Source organism: Hetaerina americana, unplaced genomic scaffold (genome assembly GCF_022747635.1).
Source record: "Hetaerina americana unplaced genomic scaffold, ioHetAmer1.1.p SCAF_34, whole genome shotgun sequence".
NCBI classification, from domain to species: domain Eukaryota; kingdom Metazoa; phylum Arthropoda; class Insecta; order Odonata; family Calopterygidae; genus Hetaerina; species Hetaerina americana.
The window spans coordinates 4,175,070-4,196,093 of record NW_027286919.1 but is presented as its reverse complement, the minus strand read 5'-3'; positions in this window follow the sequence as shown (position 1 = coordinate 4,196,093).

Genomic DNA, 21,024 nt, shown 5'->3' with positions numbered 1-21,024 from the left:
TGCTAGGAAAAGGAGGAAGGAGAAGGAATAGGATAGGGACGTAGGACGAAATAAAAGGAGGAAGGAAGCGAGCGGAGATGAAGAGGGACTTGTTGTCGATGCTTTGTTTGGAGGGGAAAGAAATGTATTTTTGCATCGTTGTATCGCGCTGTGTCCATCAAAACCTTAACTGGAAAGGCACAAATAACAATAATATATATATGCCTGTGTGTGTGACTGAAATTTATTATCAAGAATTTTTTCACCATTCAATCAGCATTAAAAGAATTTATTGAGTTTTTGAACTTGATTTAATTGAAAATAAATATTTTACATTTTTGAGATTTGTAAGAAGCTTGAACTGCAGTAAATCTCAAATATTTATTTACATTGGTAAAAATTGAGATAAGAGGGGCTCTTTTAAGTTTATACTTTCGAAAAAAATTATTTGTTGAAAAAAATGATGTAATTAAGAGATGGCCTAATTTCATCTAGTATATCCATTTAGCGGCAAATGGATAAGGTAATTTTTAGATGTTTTTCTTGAATTTATATGGCAGGTAATAAGATTCGAATAATTGACAAAATAACTTTGAGTATTTATAATTTTACTTCTGAAAGCGCTCTTCGATTGCCGAGAAATATAATTTTCTTTGCCCTCCGTTCGTTGAAATAACTTTTCAAACCACCAACCAACCTCCGCATGAAATAGCAAATTCAATCAAACATTCGGTGACAGAAGAAAGAAAATTAAAACTTTGCGTAAGACTACGGTAAAACGTAAGTGCCCGTGCCGGAGTTCGTGGAATAGGTTTGCGCGAATTTCAAACTCCTTTGAAGCTGAATAACTTAATTGGCCACCGCGGTGAACTTACTTCCGCGTCAATTGGTTCCACACGCGAAGGTCAATAGAAAACAAGTCGCCACACACTGAGAACGCGACAGGCTGCCAGCACGCAATGCCCGTTCAATTGGCAAGAAGCGTCGTTCCTCGCCATTTTAACTCGCGGTCCTCCTTCTGCACATTTTGAAAGACATTATTAATTCCAAATCACAAAACCCATTGCACAAAATACTACGTTCCAAATAATCTCTCTTTAATCATATCTCAAGACGTCTCTTAAAGTCTAAGAGATAATTAAAGTCGAAATGTTAATATGTTGCAAATGACATAAAATGTAAATCAGAATACCGTATTAAAATTTACCTGTCAATGTATTGTCGATTTTATGTCAAAACCTATTTGAGACTGTCAAAAAATGTGAAAACATGGCGATGGAGCTTTGCGGACTCGACTAATACTATAATAGTTAGATATTTCGATTGTTTGCTGAAGCTCGGATGCGTTTTCTAATTCTAAAAATTCTAGCAATCTACTTCTACTCGACTCCCAACATCCTTATCTCTTTCACAACATCCGTTGTAAAAAACGTAAGCCTAACCATGGCGTTAAAGATGATAGTTGTACCATGCCAAAAGTCAAAAATCCAAAGAGTGTCGTTTTTTGTGCCCTGCCTAACCGATACGGCTGTGGATCAATCAACAGCAACATTTCTGAAGGCCACCCACAAACACACAGAACTTATCTCAGTCCAAATATAATTTTAGACCCGATCAATGTCGTCTAATGTTCTTCATCTCATTCTCCTCTTCTGTGTTTTAGGGTTATCTCTGTTTCAGGGGAAGACTGTTGTAAAATAAGTCCGAAGACACCGTGCGTTTGGAAAGAAGACCCCAAGGCCCACCAGCCATATTATAGACCTAGAAGTAGTTTATACGGTAAAATAACTATGTGCCGCCATAACTAAAAACTTAACTTTACGCATATATGTACGTAAAACCTGTGGGCAATCAAATAAATTATTGGACGCATTTTTGGCAGCAGTGACTCCAAGGTCAAGGAATGTTACCACGCTCTTGTAAGGCCTCATCTAGAATATGCATGTAGTGTAATACAGGGTTCGTCCGGAAAATAAGTGTACTGACTCCTGGGCTGGGCGCGCCGCTCCAGGCGCGCCCAGCACCGCTCTGACGGGCTGCGATTGGAGGGGGGTATGTTGGCAAGCGACGCTGAAAAAGGCAGTCGGCTCTGAGCTGTGGTGTAGTGAGGAGCTCTGTTAACGCGAACCTCCACGCTCGACCCACGTCACGGAACGCGATGCCGAAGTTTTTGGAGCAGCGTTATTCCATCAAATTTGCGGCTAAGCTTGGGAAATCGTCTACCGAAACTGTCGGTATGATTAACCAGGCTTACGGGGAGTCAGCCATGTCCAGAAACATGATCTTTCGGTGGCACAAGATGTTCGTGGAGGGCAGAGAAGAGGCCGTGACGACGAGTCTTCGAGAGGTTCCCGATGATGCCTTCGCGGGAGCGTTCCAGGAATGGGAACGCCGCTGGAACAAGTGTATCGACTCACAAGGGTCCTATTTTGAGGAATATTAGCTTAAGATATGTAAAAGTGTAATAAATTTTTTTTCCTGAGCTCAGTACACTTATTTTCCGGACGAACCCTGTATGACCTGAGTGAAAAAGACCTCTTTCAAGAAATTGAGAACATTCAACGCCAGAAGAAAGACGATTTGATGTTAGGATGAACTCACTGAATAAATTCATATCCGCATATTTCAGCGCCGAGGTCTTGCAAATTATTCGCTCACCCACATGCAATGGTCGCTTGGATCATGCTTGCATGTTATTGGTTAAATTTTTACTACATTTTAAGGAGCATGTGTTTGCAAGTTGATAGTATGTGTATTTGCATGCGTGTAAGTTGAAAGGGTTTTTGCATACATTTTTACGCCGCAAGTGTAGATTTGCATGGATGTGTTGATTTTCCATGTGGTTTTATTCTCTAAACGGGTTGTGCTCCAACACTCCCCCCCCCTACACCCCCTTGCGGTTGCTTGTCGGGTATTATGTAGGTGTAGGTGCTGATGAAGTTTTACTTCTTTTACATGGTAAAGAAGAGATTTGTAGTTTTAGTGATAACTATAGAGATCCAATGGCTCATGCTAAAACCGATGCTGGGGAAATTTCAAATAAGCATACTTGTATCTTAGAACATATGTTATAATAATATTATTTATACATTTAGTAAATAGTAATGATTCAACCGGATATAATAAGAGATGAATAAAAATTCTGTTTATTTTTACCCGTTAAGATTCAATGTTTACACAAATATTAACCTTACATGTCATGTTTATTGCTCAGAATAATAAATATTCTGCTAAAAATTTAAAAAATGCACAGTAAATTTAGCGTGCTTTTGTCTATTTTTCACAAATGGTTTTCACAAATTTTGCCACACCCTGTTTTATGAATAATGTTTTGGATATTAAGATTCTTTCCTCCTATCCTGTTTGCGTTTAACTGCTCATTTCAATCATCTTACGCTGGATTTCAATCGAGTAGATGCATTAATTCTTTGCTGCAGAATTTCTCGTCATTTTAGGTAATATAGTTTTAAATTACGAAATATCTGATATTTTAGCATATTTTAAGAATGATTGTATTCTAATTCGGATCCTTATTTAATTGTATTTAAGAGAAAAATCATTTATTTCCTTTTAAATTCTTAAAAAAACCTTCCGCATGCATCAACAAAAAATATATTACCTTAAGCCCTCGCGCCTAGAAACTGGTCAAATAGAAATTCAATTCCAGTTCAAGGTTGAAACCATGAAACCCTAATTTTTCGCTTTTACAGGTTTAATCAAAAAAGTCTCATTTTGCGCTTCCCATCCATGTTCCTCTTCGTTCCATGACATTTCAAATTCATTATCAATCCAACCACAAAGTCTATAAGCACAATTTAAACCTCAATACGCTTAAGTAATCTGCCGCATTAATTATATATATAATGTCCATTCATCTTCCTCAACCATAATTTAATTTATCCCTCCCTTGGACGTCTTTTTTATTTTCAGGCGAATTAATAATTCTCCTCTCGCTCGTCGGTCGGTCACGGCCCATCCCCACTCCAACCCCCGGCCCCACTCCTACTCTCCCTCCATTAGACCCTTCCTCCCCACCCCCATTACCCTCCTCTCCCACGCCCCTTAAAACCCAACCGAACTCCCAACGTCGACCCTCCTCCTCCTCACTTGTTGCCGCCTCTCTCTGCTTCCTTGCCCTCCTTTGCCCCTAAAGTGTTTTATTTCTGTCTTTCCCTCCGCTATCTATTCTCCCCTTACCTCCCCCACTCACTCCTCTCGCCCCCCTTCCCTCCCCCGCCCCCACTTGCTCTCTGAAAAGAACCGACGCTGGGTTTTCCGCTGTCTCCTCTTCCCTATTCACGTCTCCCACTTCCCTCCTCTCCTTTTGAACCTTTCCCTGCCCTTTAGAGATGTCCCCTTGGCACACCTCAGCACGTCCGAACGCCCCTCCCCCGTCTCTTCGTACCTCCTTGGTCCGCCCCTTTCCCTCCCTCCCTCTCTCCCTCCCTCCCTTTCCCTGCTTCCATTCCCTGCGGTCCGCCACCCATTGTCCTTCAACCCGCACACTTTGCCTCAATTGCATCCAACTCGTCTTTCTCTCTCTCTCTCTCCATCGCTCTCCCTACCGTTTGCTCTAGATTCCATTGATTGATTCATTTGTTTTCTTAATCGATGCATCAAAGAATTCCTCTTAACCACTTCAAACATTATTATGACTGTTGTCCAGAAAGTTGCCTCCGTTATAAGATCAAATATACACTTGAATAGATGGAGAAAATGTATTATTTTCATCTCAAAACTACGTATCTCTTCTATTTTTTCACACGTTTAGATAGATTTAACAACCTAATTTAATACCAAATAGATTTTAAAATTTGTCAAATGTTTAAATTGAAAAAGTTTTCGAATTCCTTCATCATTAAATTCTACTCTAAGATCGCGGCCAACCGATGACGGCATCTTCAAGTTCCTCGTTGAGACGAGCACAAAACGCGTAGAAACCTGATAACTTTCCAGTCGTGTTTTGCAACAAAGTCATTGAAATCTCTGGGTAAAACTAAAGATTTCAGATACAGTTAAACGCCGGTTCGTATGAACTTTTTGTCAATTTTCTGTTGTATTTGATTGTCTATCACAGACGGAGGAGGCCACTTCTGACATCATCATGGACATTTGCGTTAACACTCTCAAACGAACGACAACGCTAACGCACAACTCTTGTCACTCATCACATTTGGCCCGGACAGAGCACAAATTTCCCAAAGATGAATTTGAGCACCTTTGAAATGTTTTGTAAATAAACATTTTATCATTGGACGAACTTCACATTTTGCGGGGATTTTAATTTGATTTTTAATTTTGACTCTCCATTGCAAACAAACGACAAGCGACTCGACCTCCCATCCACTGAAATTTGAGGCGCAGTAATCTACCTAGTGTCAATACAGCGACCATTCAGCTCCCTTCACCAATTATCACCTCACGCCAAAACGGAAGTTGCTTTCTGGATAGCCCTCGGATGTTACACGAATTAATCTTAACCGTCCGGCATCTTATAGTAGACCAAGAATATGGGCCCCCGACGACAGTTCATCTAGGACACGTAGAATGAGGGGGGAATAAATAAAGGCACCCTCGAAGACGATGGAGGTTTAAAGAGAACTTCCTTCCATCCTCGAAAAGATCGCCTTTGGATAAAAAGGCCCCCTAGGCATGAAAAGCACGACCTTGATGTACAGAGGAGCTCTCTGTGATACAGTCTCTCTATCTCGTAGTGTGTACTATCAAATAAAATTTTACTGTGAAAGGAAAAGCCTCTGTATTTATTTTTTCTACTACCACGTATCAGAAAGTGTTCGATGATGAATGCTAAAATAATTTAAACTCCGGTGAGATAATGATTACCATTTTACCTCAGGGATCTTGTTGGATTAATTAATTTTTAAATCCTGAGTTATTGAAAAAATATTTGAAGTTCAGTCTGGAGATGGAAGGTGAGTTGAGTGATCAGCGTATGATTACTAGAGCTATGGATCACGTACGTTACTAAAGTGAGGATTTAAAATTGCTCTACGCTATCAGGAATCGATGTGGTTAAAGGCTAATGAGGAAACGAACTCCCCGTCATGGAAAGATATGTTGTGTCCGTGCAAACGAGGAAGTTTCATCTTGTGGAGCGCAGGGTGGAGATGATGTGAGTTAATTTTGATACATGGAAGAGACCCGTTGCTCGTTTTAAATTGAATTTAGAGATGCGGCTCATATTAGGTCCAGGGATATTACGTGGGAAGGCTTTACTTTGGTGTTTGTTCATTAAAAATCTTTCGATCCTGTTCAGTTTCAAAATGAATGAAAGTCAAGTTTTGGCTCGCGTAATTATCAGTCGTTTGAAACATTACCTGCATAATCGCACGCGGGAAATGTATGAAATATATGGAAATGTATATAATTAGAGTGGAGTATAAATGGCAGGCTTGAAAATGCCCCAGGGAAAGACAAACTGGTGTACTTTGTGTGGGCATGCCTATGCCCGGAAAATACAGCCAATTGACTCATTAACCAAATAACTTCACAGAAATCGCAACACGTGGATGATAAAAAGAAATTTAAAACGTAAATAGGAAAGTAAAGGATTGAATATTTATCCCAGGTTGTTTTACCATGCCTGTTTTCGGAATATTAAATATGTTTTGCTTAATTATTAGGTCATATAGAGTGACAGTTACAGTGTAACTGTTTTACATCGTTTGTATAAACGTATCGGGAAAGTTTCGGAAAAATTGTTTATTTATCAGATATTGTAATGTACAATATCTTAAAATTCTTTAAAGTACATCTCTTCTTGTGCGTCGACGCACCCTTTTGCCAGAGCGGCATTTCCCCGACTCGGTGGCTCCCTCCTGGTAGGCGGATTCCGGATAAGGGTAGTCATATGGGTACGCGTGTAAGCTCCTTTGATAGCACTTAGGGTCCCAGGGTGGTGTCCCTTGAGGGAGGATTTAAATTGCAGGAATAGGGACGAGTATTTTGCTGGTGCTAAGTGGAGACTGTACGGGGGTTGGGGAATCGTCGCGATGACGTTTTTCGTCAGGTAGTCGATTACCTTGGAGCCTCAAGCGCTCAAGATCCTCGGGATCAGTTTTCTGCAGACCCTTCAGATCTCCAAAATTTCAGTGATAATGGTGTGTGCCCTGTCACTGTCTTATCAATGCCGACAATACGATATCTGCGATCATGCGCACACTTGACCAAAGGTTTGGATTCAGCACATAACGCACACGTCTGGAAAAAATTGTCTCCGACACTGTATGTATAAACCTTGCTCAGAGGCCATTTCATCCATATTCAGCAAATGTGTCGCAAAATATCAGCACTCTGGGATTCGTCATCATTTGCATCCCGTTGTGGGTCTGTCGCAGAGGTAAGAAAGGCGCGTTGCATATGCGGTGTTGCTATTTCAACGACACTTGCTTATGGAACGAAGTCGACTCACTTCTCAAAGGACTTGCGTTTAATTTGAAATGGATACATTCGATGGCAGTTCTTGTCATCATTTTATTCTTATTTTCGAATCTCAAATCTTTACCCTCCAAAAATATGTCATGTGCCGAATAATTAGTTGCAGATAAATTTTTTCTTCTTAATTTAAATGAAAAGGATTAAAAAATTGATTTGATCGTTAAGATTCATAACAAATATATGAAACTAGATGGAAATTATACGCCACATCACTAAATGGCGTATTGGTCAATCCACCTCAATCCAATTAATGGCTTTTACCCTTCACTCCAATGTTTCGCTCAAGTTCACCCTGAATAGGTGTTTATGAAAACCGAGACCACAAAAATTTATGGAATTTTTGGTAAAAAATATATTTGTACCGTTTTTTTGAATTTTTTAAAATGGTTCCTGTAGTTCCGTCAATCGGTATTTCAATCCAGGTTTTGGCCAATTACTCCTAAACGGGATGACGCATATTGATAAATAATGATTGAAATGAAATAATGCAACCGCAATATTGATAGAAGTATAAACGAATTTCAATATCTATAAGATCAAAAAAAATAACTTAAAATTCTTTTCAAAATGATTTTTCTCAAACAATATACCTAAAAACCGGCCAAAAGGTAATAATGGGCTTGCTGAATATTTGCCCCTTACTCTTAAGAAAATATTTCACGGTAACTCATATACGCGCTCTAAAACAATTATTTATCATTTCAAATATTTCATGTCTGGGATTGCGTAATGAATTCTGGAATGATCATAGAGTGCTTCACTAATCACGCTCGTCGGCAATTTTTTTTCGTCCAGAAAATTATGAAAAATTCCAAGAAACTGCGGGAGATAGTACAACAGTAACTTTTCACGGAGCCATCCACTAAGTTTTAATTACAAAACAAGGATTTTAGAGCGTAGAAATCAGGTACCATGGCCAGGTTTGTCTTGGCCAGTACTTGAACCACGGATCTTTTGACTTACCGGGCCAATGCTCAGGCCACTTCAGCTATGATATGAAGTATTTTATTCGATCCAGAATCTCAATGCAACATTTTGAGAGTGTAAAAATCATTCGCCTTGACTGGGATTCGAACCCAGATTCCTCAATATCCGGTCGAGTGCCAATTAAGCTATCGAGGCGTCCTCTTAAACTCTGAAATTTTCGGGCTTTTTTTAAAGGAACAAGATGGAATTTCTTTGGAATTCGTCGGTCCAGAATGTTACAGAGTTTTCTTGCGCCATGCATTGTATCAGCTCCATTGATTCGACTGCGTAATGAAATATGATTTACTAATAAATGTAAATTTTTCACCCTGCAAATACTATGTACTCTTACTTAATTTGCGATATTAGTGGAGTAATAATAAAAATTGGTGACTGAAAATCCACCGAATAAATAAATCTATTAAGCTTTTAATAAAGAAATCACTCGTTTAATGGGTATTATATCAAATATTTTTATTGGCACCCCAACTAATACATTCAGTAGCTTCAGGCGTGATGTGGTGGGTGTCGAATATAATGAACCAGCATTGCAGACCTGATGATGACGTAATACATCGAAACCTGGTCGCAAAATCAAATTTTATCGAGTGAAAAAGTGCTACGATCAGTTATTCACCTGAACTATATTTAGCATTTATTTAATTTAGACAATTTTCTTCGTTAGCTTATAGATTTATATAGAATCATGATATCCAATTGCTACGTGCTGATTGATGCCCATCTGGTGATATTCTTGTCTGGCCCTCATTTACAAGAAGTCGAACGTAAATCTAATGGAAGAGCAACAGCCTTTCATTTGCAACTAATATTTGAGTTGTTTTCTCCTTCAATTCACTGCACAAAATATTTTCTGCCTCTCTTTAAATTCACTCAGTTCCTGAACCAATAGCTGACTGGTTCGAAATGAACCTTAAGTTTCCATTTTTTAGGAAAAATACACATCGCCGCTATTTTCTGTGCTCTACAATACTTTTCTATTCTTCAATACGTATTTCTTTTATTTCGGCTTTGTCTCGAGACTTTGATGATGATTGAGATGAGACTTTGAGAGATGATTGATGATGAGTATGAAGTCTCTACCATTGTATGGTTGCATCGCACTCTTTTAGGATCTTAGATAGATCCTTCAATTCACTAAGAAGTATACCGGATGCACATGGCACCCGGTATACTTCTTAGTGAATTGAAGGATCTATCTAAGATCCTAAAAGAGTGCGATTCAACCACACAATGGTAGAGACTTAGAGAGCTATGTAGTTCTGACTGAAGAAACACCGGAGGGCCACGAAGAAAAAACAGTCCCAATCCTCCACCATTATTGAACGCGACGCCTGGAGGGAACCCAGCCTCGATATTCTTTTTGATGAAGCAGAAAACATTGCTAAAGAGAAAGGATACTATCTCAGGCTAAAATCAGAAGCCTTTTAAGCAACACAAACGCCAGAAAAACACAACTGGAGAAGCCATATACCTTCTTCATAGTGATTGGAAGAGAAAGAGCAAATCAGATGGCGCCTAACTAGCGTTACATTCTGTTTAAATAAAAGCAAAACTTAAACCCGATACCTTTGACCTGAAGACGTTGGTCGGAGCAGCAGGGTTTGTTTTTAACGCTTTTAATAGCAACTGTTGAAAGCGATTTCGTTTTATTTAGAGATTAAGGAAGGACTGTATATTCTTTATTTTTAACTCTCTCCGCATAAACGTAATAATTTCAGCCAACATATTGATAATAACTCTATTATTGCTGCTAAACCTGTTTAATAAGACAGCAAGCGCTGCTTATTCTTATTAATACCTATATATCTTACAACCTTGCCTGTACGGTTAACTCGGTAAGTACTTGGTTTAACGAGGAAGATGATGATTGACTTTCGCAATTTCACGCTGCTCCAATGAGTAGATGTTGCATTTATTTATATAATTATTGGTAAAGATGAATTTTTTTTAAGATAAAAAAAATTTGTATTCTTCCTTAATGATGTCCTCCTTCATCTATTTTGGCCATAGGCAGACAGCAGAGTGTGCAGTAAAATTCGTGTAAATATATTCAATCTGTGATATTTTTATACAGAATACAAATCTCAGCTTTATTAGAGACGCAGAATGACTACACACAGGGCTGTCAAGAAAGTAACTAACGTTTCGGCCTAGGGTGGCGGTGGATATGGGACCTAGAGCCACCATCTTGGAGTATAAACGTCCCTACACTCAGTTCACGGTGGTAGTGTGAGCAGACTATGGTTTTTATCTAATTTGCTCACTGTGGCCTATCAAAATGTGCGCTGTAATGGAAAACCCCGCGGGTTGTTAAGTGCCATCTGTGGTTAGGTTTTCTCGTGAAAAAAACGAACACAAGCCAATTGAAATATTAAGAGGCAACTTGATCAAGTGTATGGAGACGGAATAGTAATGAGGGAAGGCGGAGGGAGACGAAGTTGTGCATTCTTAGTTTTAAAATGGCCCCAGTACCGAGACGAATGGTCGGCCAAGCGTCGTGAAAAATGAACTGACGGTGAAAATCAACGAAAAATTGAGAATTGTGAAAATCACCGATTTGCCCCTTTCCAGGTTCCAGCCAGGAAGACGCGGATTGCAATACAGTGACAGTGGCGCAGAATTACGTGTTGGTTTAATTGTGTAAAATGTAAGGCGGCAGATTTCTTCAGAGATGGAATTAGAAAGCTTGTAATAAATGATTATGATGAATACTTCCATTTGAATCGCGACAATATAGAAAAATAGTTTGAGACTGTCCTTTTCAAATGTATATTACAAAACATTGTCTTGTCACTAGGTTCATATTTCATTTGAAAACTTAAGCTATTTTCAGTACAGTTTTTGCCTGTCTTCCACACCTTAGCGCCGGAAGTGATGACGTATCCTAATAAATCACAGATATTAACCGATTTGGTTGGTGAGGGCGCTACTCACCTACTACTATTCACTTAATGCGAGTGAAATTCACACATAAGGATATAAAGGGGGCCAATTCCTTTCCATATGCCGGTTAACGTATCTCACATTTTCCGCTGATCAAATTTAATTGAACTAAAATGCAACAATTTCTGAGTGCAAAAATTATTCGCCATTACCGGGATTTGGACACAGATCGCTCGGAAAAATAGATTTATTTCAGACACTGCTGCAATACCTCAAAATTCTTCGAAATTCTGCCTTTGAGCGTCAAAATCTATTTTTCAGCGGCTTCTCCACGACTTGAAGGCTCCCTGGTAGGCGGAAAGTCCTTAAGGGTACGAGTGAAAGTTTCTTTGGTGGCATTTAGGGTACCATGGCGGTGGAGACCTTTGAAGGAGGGAAGATTCCACTTGGGAATAGGAAATAGTATGCTGGTCGCGACTAAAATGGGGTTGGGGAATCGTCGCGATGCCGTAGCAGAAGGTCTTTGCAAGGAGACACTGGACTCTGCCCTTTTGGTCGTCCCTCCAAAGACCTTCTGGAGGACGAGTTTAGCACTTTAGACCTTTCGCATCGCCCAATTTTCAGTGATGATAGCGTGCTCTGCCACTGTTTTATTCCAATACGATCTGTGACCATGCGCGCAATTGACCGACACGGTCTGAATTCAGTTCAATACGTCGGGAAAAATTATTACCAATACTTTTTACACAAACCTTGCATGAATGGGTTTGGACATTTAATCTTTTAATAAATAAATTTTCTTTGAGTGGTATTAGATAAACTTCTAAATATTTAACCCAGCCTGCAGGGATTCTGTTTTGACCCCGTTTTTAGGGCAAAGAATATTTTTTTAAATCTCGGCACACTATTTTCTTAATTTTGAACCCTTGATATTATTTCTAACAATGTTCCCTCCACACGTTATCCTCGTTATTTCATTTATCCGCGAATTCGCATCGCTTAGCCATGTCTCACTCCCGGAGCAGTCTCTTTCTTTCCAGGCACGGGGCCGCGAGCATGGGCCGCACGCTTTCTCCGTCTGAATGTCACGTTATCTTAAGCTCTGCCCCCTCTCATTCCCCTCTTAACCCACCTTCCCCCCTTTATTCTCGCGCCATCCTGGAGGAGAGAGACGGGGAAAGGGAAAGGGAGAGTGCCTTTTCCCTCCATTGCCACCCCTCCCTCCCCTATCCAGGGCCGCCTCCGTCCACGACGTCTTGCTTCTCTGCTCGTCTCCTACCTCACAACCCCAGCGCCGCTGCAATTTGTCTTGCTGCCTCCTTCGAAGCTGTGCCAAGCTCACGTTTCGGCTGCCTCCTCTCGGACTCTATGAGGCCCCTCTAATGAGGAATAGGTGCACCGAAACCAATCTCTCATGTCAGGAGTGCTTTCTAATACCGGAAATGGTAGAAAAAAATGCCAGCAAAATAATGAAAGGGACAACAAGTTTAACTGAAGTATCGCGTTGTAATGTGGCATAAAACTCGCTCAGGAATTAACACGTGACTCTTTTGAAGATTTTTATTTTGCCACTTTTAATATGTACTTATCCAAATACAGCAATGTTCGTCCATCTTCAAGGATAATATTTATCTAAATGTAGTGACCCTTTGTGAGTAATCCTCCTGAAGGCTATAAGGAAATTTGCAAAAAGGCTACCCTTAAGGAGTGTACAACTGGAACTTGATGAAGGAACTGCATGGCAATGGGGAAGATTACTTGCAAGTAGTTGAAAGGACTTTTTTAAAGGTGGCGCAGTATGGCATTTGAAAGGTTTTGTTAGTTGACTTTTAGTATGAAGGAAAATCGCAATCACTAAAAATTTGCTTGTCATCTCTAGAAGTAAATTTATTTTCCCGTCTTAAGGACAACTGAAAGAGAGACCAGAAAGTATATTCGGGATCAGTAAAGTAGCGATATATGTTGTGTTCTACGAAACATGGCCATATAAGTTTGAGATATAGTGGCATCAGCAGACTGTGAAGGACACGTACCTTGGAATCGTGGCCAACATAGCAGGGAGTCATGGTGGGACTTTAATAGCGTTCCGAGCCCATGCTTGCACTCTTCTTCACATACCATACGCCAGAGGGAAAAATAAGCCGTAAAGAGCTATCTCTTTCATGGATTCAGCATCGCTACCTAGCTAAGCAGATATAAGTGAAGGGTGATAAAGTGAGATGAGATAACGAAGTCAAATGTGGTCATGTTTTGGTTCAAAAGAGAAATCAAATGAATCATTGAGTCGCGACTTGCGTTCCTCCGTTAGGGGAATGTTTAAAGTGAATGCTTCTATAATATCCTTCACCAGGGATGGTCTAGCATTAAGTTCATATAATTTCCGTAACTTTTTCATGTAAAATATTTTATTCAAGCGCGATCCATTGCATAGAAGCTGGTCACCTACCGTGTATTTTACTTAATAAGCCTCTTTCAATTTGATTTTGCCATTATTTTCAATTGGTGATAGATTCACGTTGGCGGAAAAAGCATTTAAAAAAAGGTTTTCATTATAGCATTGTCATATTGTAATTTAAGCAGTATAATAAATATTTCGGCACGGGGTGAAGCACGAGATTTCGTTTTTCAGATTGATTAAAAATATAATTTGAAGGAAAATTCAAATTCATCAAACCACTTTTAATTGTGTAAAACTAAGTGTTATAACTGTTATTTGAAGTGGAAGTTGAAATAAATAACGATCAACATTTTGTTTAGACTTCGTGGATGCAATTAGATTATGTGGTAAACTAACCTGGCGTCCGATAACATCCTTAATCTTTATGAAACTAGAGCGTTATTAATTGTAATGTCCTCTTCTATGAAGAATATCAATTAATATGTGCCATGTGATGTACGCAAACAAATACATGATACTATTTTATTCCACTCCATTGGCGAACTAGCCTAATTTAGCTATTCACATTAATTGAATTGGTATTGCCTTTCTCTCCATTACAATAGAGATAATTAGATTTCAGTTAAACTGTAATTGCGTCTACATTTATATCATACATTGAAATAGGCAAGCGTTTGCAAGGGCTTAAGCCTTTTATTATGTCATTGTGGGTGAATACGATGTGTAATCTAATACCGTGTTTCTCTAAAGGTTACCCTATTTTAAGGGTTGAATAGGCTGCTAGTAATTAAAAATGTATAGCATATGATGTTTTAGCCCTTAATGAGAATTTATACTAATTTACCCGTCATATACTTTCACATGTATTTTGGGTCCTTGGATATTTCACAGAGAATTATATCTAGTCCATAGAGTAACGTGTACTCTCGGGTACATAGGCAAATTTCAAATAGCTTTCCTAATGTTAAACACAATTCTTTTCTTGCGCTTTCCTTTATACAAGTGGATTGGAAAAATTGCTTCCAAGGCACACCAAAATATTCTAAAATTATGTTTGTTTAAGCCTCATGGATACCTTAGTTTTTCGCTGACATATGTTGATCATGGCACATTTGAAAAGGATATAATATGAATTAATTTTAGCCTATTTATAGACTCATTACACTTGGCGTAAATTTGATTTTATAGAAATTTACATGATTTCGTTCAAATGAAATAATTTTAAAAATGTATTAATTAATTTGGAAAAAGCTCTTTTATGCCGTTTAAATTCCACCGAACTGAGACTCATGAAGTAAGACCTTTAATTGATGCAAAATTTCTAAAGCCAGATTTTATTATTTTCTTTTATAGAACTTAGTGCAGTTCAATGAGATGGTCGCTCATTACCACTATTTATCAACGTTTTGCTTTGACACTGTCCTCAAATGAAGCTCTCGCAGATTCCAGCATCTTCTGTCGGTGGTGCATCCAGTTTATAACGTATGATCTCAAGGCAATTTCGGTACACTCTCCGGTAGAATTTAAACATTTCAAACTTAGCTTTAAATCAATGCTGAAGCTGGTAAGTTCCAAAGTTAGTTATAATAACAGTTACTTGAACTTATAAAGCCATATAAAACAAAGTTGCATGATTTACTGTCAGCAAAATATTTTTATACATTTCATGGCATCAAATTGCTTGTGGACAATTGAGTTATTAAATATATACTGTATAATGATAAAATATAATAATATGAGACCAAACTTCACCATTTTTGCAAGAGCTTCAATTGAATGAATGAATCCTGTACATGTACATTTTGTAAAAAAACATACTTTTATTCATTCATTAATTAATCCGTTTTTTGTCAAATTTTAGAAATTGGAATAAACAATTGTGCCGTCGACTTCCAAGACATAAATGATGAAAGCACGATAGCAAAACATTGCGATTTGGATAAGGAAATTTACTTCAAATTCTATTTACCACGCTTGTGATTTTATTGCGATGTTGCATTGTGACAAAGTGACAACTTGCTTCAAAATCTTATATCAATACCCATATCTACATCTACACAACACCCCGATAGCCACCGCAAGGGTGCGTGGCGGGGGGTGATAGCTCTAAAGCCACGCATGCAATCGTGTAACCTCTACATACGTCCATACTATTAGTTTGATTATGCTCTCGAAATATTTTTTTATCGCACAAAATAAAGTAATTACCTGCCACTCTATTTAATAAAAGGATACGTACATTCAAATAATTCTGTATAAATGCTAAAAATCTGGGTAGATTGAATAAAAAGAGACATGCAAGATGTCGACAAAGAAGCTTAACTGCCAACTCTAACTATCTTCTACATGATTGCTGTCATATCTATCTGTCATATCTATCCATATCTAATGATTTGAGGAAAAAACAACATTTTAAATTTATCCGTTCTACAATAAACCTCCCTGATTTTATGCTGGCAATATTATCTACCATAATAAGTGGGGGCCTGTAATATGTCCTTAACACCCTTAAATATGTAACTTGCCTCAAATTTACTAAGTAAATTTAATCCATATTTAAACTTACGGTCAACTAGTGGCTTCCATCCCATATTATAGAGTGCGTGTGTTTTGAAGCGGCGTTATGCTTTTAATTTTTTCAACAAATTCTCTTGAAATAGTTTGCGAATACCCTTGTTTGACGAACATAGCTGGAACATGTCGTGTCTCTTTGGGCATGGGTTTGGTGTGCGTCCGTCAATCCGTGGTAAACTATTTTGGATAGTACCAGCGTGATGTAGTTGATGAAGTGGAAACTCGCTTCTCTATATTGAGTATGAGATTCACATCTGATATTGATAGATGAGAGAGGCGGGAACTTTAACCTCCGGAGCAAGGACGTGGTCATCGTTTGCAGTTATTGCATACACTTTCTATAAAATTCTCATATCAATTTTCCCACATATGTCGAAAAACTATATTTTCTTAGAAAGTGGTTAAGGACGCACGAAAATTAAGAGTTGGTATTGATCGAGTGTGATATTACTAGTGACAGTCTATTTGTCTTGAATAAGAAAATCAATCTGTTTTCAAATTTACCTTTGAGTGGTTGAATTAAATTATTATAATAGATGTCCTTTTCACAGCATTATTTAATTTTATTCAATTTTACTCCTAAGGCAATAAGACCTCTCCCCCATTAAACTAAAAATATATTATTAACATAATAAACTCACGATTTATTCATGACTTCACACCCGTAGGCACAGGGGAATTTTTTGTGAAATCATGTGATTACTCACCTACATGTAATATATTTTGAATATTTTTCGATTTCGAGCAGTTTATATTTTTCATTTCTTCATATATTTTTTATCATTTCAGTATACAAATAATTGATAACGAATGCTGTTATATTTTGCCATAAAATATAACTGTTTATCCTTAGAGAAAAATAAGAAAATCTCATTAATTTATAATAGCTTGAATGAATACCACACTCGACTACAGACTCCTGGCGAAAGGCGGAATTCAAGTGAAAAATAATTAAAAGACCGGAGAGGCAAGAGGAAGTACGTAAGCCAAACCTCTGTAAATGTCATTTTGGAAAATTTGAGAATAATTTACTTTTTAACTAACTTTGTTATTAAATATTTATCCCTTGACTAGCGTACGGTACTATTTTTGATCCTCCCGATTTAAGACAGTTGGACTGCATATTAACTAATGCAGATCCTATCTAATAACTGAAAAACTCTTCTTCCGGCTCCTCGTGGAAAGTTTTTCATTCCCAAATAAATTGGGCTTCAGTTTTGGCATGAACTCCACGAAGGAATAAAACAAATAGGGGAAATCCTTTTTGAGGTTTTGTCGCAGTGGAAATGAAACTTAAGTTCTGAAAACTCTAAACTGGGCCAGGAGAAGGTGATGAGAGTTCGGGAAAATCCGATTGGTGCAGAAACGGAAAATTAGGATTCCGAAAACAATCATACGTTTATTAGTCGTGAGTGAATATTTTTAAACGAACTCTCGTTAGTTACGATGATTCACCGTCGGAGCCCTTTTGCAGAGCTTTCTGTGACTCATCATTTCTCAGTCATCCTGTGTTTAAGTCATGCAGGCGTAGATTTGTGAGTGTAACGTGATGTAATGAAAATTGGAGTGAGTGTTATAAAGGTCATGATGAAAAGTCGTCGTCTTTGACAATGTGATCTGACTGATTTATTAAATCCTTCAAGAAAAGTTCATTTTTGAAAGATTAGCGCTGTTACCTGGACATAATCGCAAACATTATTTTCCACTGTTTCCTTGCATATTAATACTTTCCTTCCTTTATTCTTTACGTAGAGTTTTTGGTTTAGAGTGTAAATAGAAATGCCCACATAAGCGTCCTAGTCCTTACTCCGAATAAAAGGAGCTTTCTAATTGGGGATTGTTCATTTATTTAATCTCAAATCTAAATTTCAATGTTTTTAAATGTTGGGAACTATTTGCCGCGTGTTCACAGTTTAAGTGTTTCTTTGATCCGTATCGGCATATCTCCATCAAAGTTTACGTCATCTCTCATGAAACATTTTGAATGCATTGAATTGAATGATATTAGATCGTACTATTTGTATCGTTCCAACGATATAATTTGCACTGAAACATTTGTTTTATTTTTAATTTTAAAATATGTATATATTCAATTTAAGGATATATAAGTAATGCCTAAGTTTTCAATCTACGAGGGTCATCCGGAAAGTAGTACCCGTTCGTGCCGCATGAAGTGCTGACGACGCGAGTAGCCGCTGGACGAGGTCAGATAGCTTCAGTGGCTTGTCTGCCTTCTCTGAGCCAAGTTGCGTGACGCTAGCATTGCCTGTGTTGTTTCTGTGATTGTTTACAATGTTTAAAAAAATTGAGAACGCCGCCAGTTGTGAAGTGAGGGCAGTGATTAAATTCCTCAATGCAAGAAACGTTCGCCCATGTGATATTCATCGCCAATTAAAGGAGGTGTATGGAGACAATGTAATGGACGAGTCGTCTGTTCGGCGGTGGTGTCGCAACTTCAACATGGGGAGGGGGAACACACACGACGATGAGCGTTCGGGGAGACCGTCTGTCATTACAGACCAACTGGTGAGCTCAGTTGACGAATTCGTGAGGAACGATCGGCGCCTCACAATTGATGACATCTGTGAGCATTTTCCCAATATTTCTCGAACAATTGTTCATGAAATTGTTAAACACCATCTGCATTATGCAAAAATTTGTGCAAGATGGGTCCCTCGCGTATCTCAATGAGCTGGCGGCGAAGGACTATGCAGCAGGAATACAGAAACTTGTCACACGTTATGACAAATGCCTTAATTTGCTTGGAGATTATGTTGAGAAGTAGTTTAAAGTATCCTCTTTCAAATAAAATTTTTTATGTTTGTTAATATTTACTTTTGTGTCTTTATTTCACGAACGGGTACTACTTTCCGGATGACCCTCGTAGTCTGCACGTTCCATTCCATTTCGGTGTTCCCGATGCAGCAAGCATTCGTGAGGCAATTGATCTTTGTCCAAAAATTAATTATTACGCACTTTTTTAAGATGAATTTTAATAGCCAAGTATCAAACCAGAGCTGAATATTATTAAGATCATCTGATAAAGCTGCTTTATCCTCAGAAACGCGGGTATCTCTGTAAATCTCTGCATCGTCAGCTTATAAACGTATCTTAGCATGAATCACATAGCTAATGTCACCGACGGACATTAGAAATAATAGAGGTTCGATAACACTTGCCTGGGAACAACTACTGTCATCCATCCGGATTCGTAAATATTGACCTAACCTCTTGCGAGCGAAAGACATTCTAATTGATGCAGTTTCCCTTTTTCTAGAACTGACATATATTAGGTGTATGCAAGTCAAGGTAGCTAAATATTGAATATAAACCGTAACTAAGCATTAGATATAAACCGTCAAAATATTTCCACTCTCAGAAGATGCAAATCAACACAAATTTGTCACCGTTGTTTATTTCAAAAACATTTTTAAGCGCAAGCATTGTGCAAGTTTCGTCAAAATAGCTAATGCTTACTGCTTTTAATTTCTCTTTTTTAACAAATTTAGTGGATCATCAAATTACTGCAGCATCGCAAATTCTTCTCCAAGAAAACATTATAGATAGACTCTGCTCGCCGATAGTTTAAGAGCAAGAGGCATGCAATAAATTCAACGACAACATATTTTCCTGCCATTTTTGTCACTTTGTTTATAAGCGTTTCGTGACGCCCAGAAAAGTATCAATATTTTTTAAAACAAGATAAAACATTTGATTTTCCAAATCCATTAGGCATGACCTTTAGCTCTTTTTAAAAAAAAATTACAATTTGCAAATTATTTTATCGATGGTCAAATTTAAATTTATCCCCCTCCATTTAGCATATTCATTCTAATATGGCGTTCGATGTCATCTGATATTATACAGACGTTTTCATGCAACCCATTAATTACTTATTTAACAGTGTGTTCCATATTTGCTGGCGGCAATTTATACTGCTTAGTCTTCCTGTTTCAATGACACACTCTCTAAGCATTAAATCCGAATATTAATTATGAAGTGTGTAATGAAATTGCAGGATTCAAAATAAGAAGGAAAGTTCACCCGGGTTTGAACGGAATATCACAATTTCCATTCTTTCCAGCCATTAGATAGGCGTAGGTCTTGACAAAATATTTCCCAACCGCCAGCAGCCACAGTATTTCCTCGAATAAATCGTGCGAATCGGCAGATGAAAACATTATTAATCCAGTAGACTCAATTAATTTTATGAGAAACGAAAGCAAAATACGATCATTAAATCTAGATAGTGCAGCCGGGAAAATATTTTTTACAAAATTTTCCAGAAAATTATTTTGATTGCTTGAAAAACATTGCTACAGACATATTGCCCAGGTGAATGAGGCAGCCTTTGGGAACAAATGTACTTTATCGAACTACAGCCGCCTCCAGGGCCTCTGAAGCGACAATGAAGAGGCATATGCGTACATACTTTGTTCTGTTCTGTCCAGGTGTTCCATTCCATCCGTATCGTCTCAAGAGCTTAAAATATCATAGCCATTTTACGTGCTACTTTTCGCTGTCTCTTTAAAATCTCCGTATTCTCAATTTACAACATCTTTTGATAACTTCTCTTCTCTTGTAATACGGTTTTTTATTTCTGACTTAATAACTCTGACGGATAACTCAACAGAATTGGCAATAGATTTATTTGAACCATGTTAATCTGCATGGTTTCCATCGCAACCTACTGGAGAACTTGAAATACGATATTTTGAAATTATATAAATAGCGCTATCATTTAC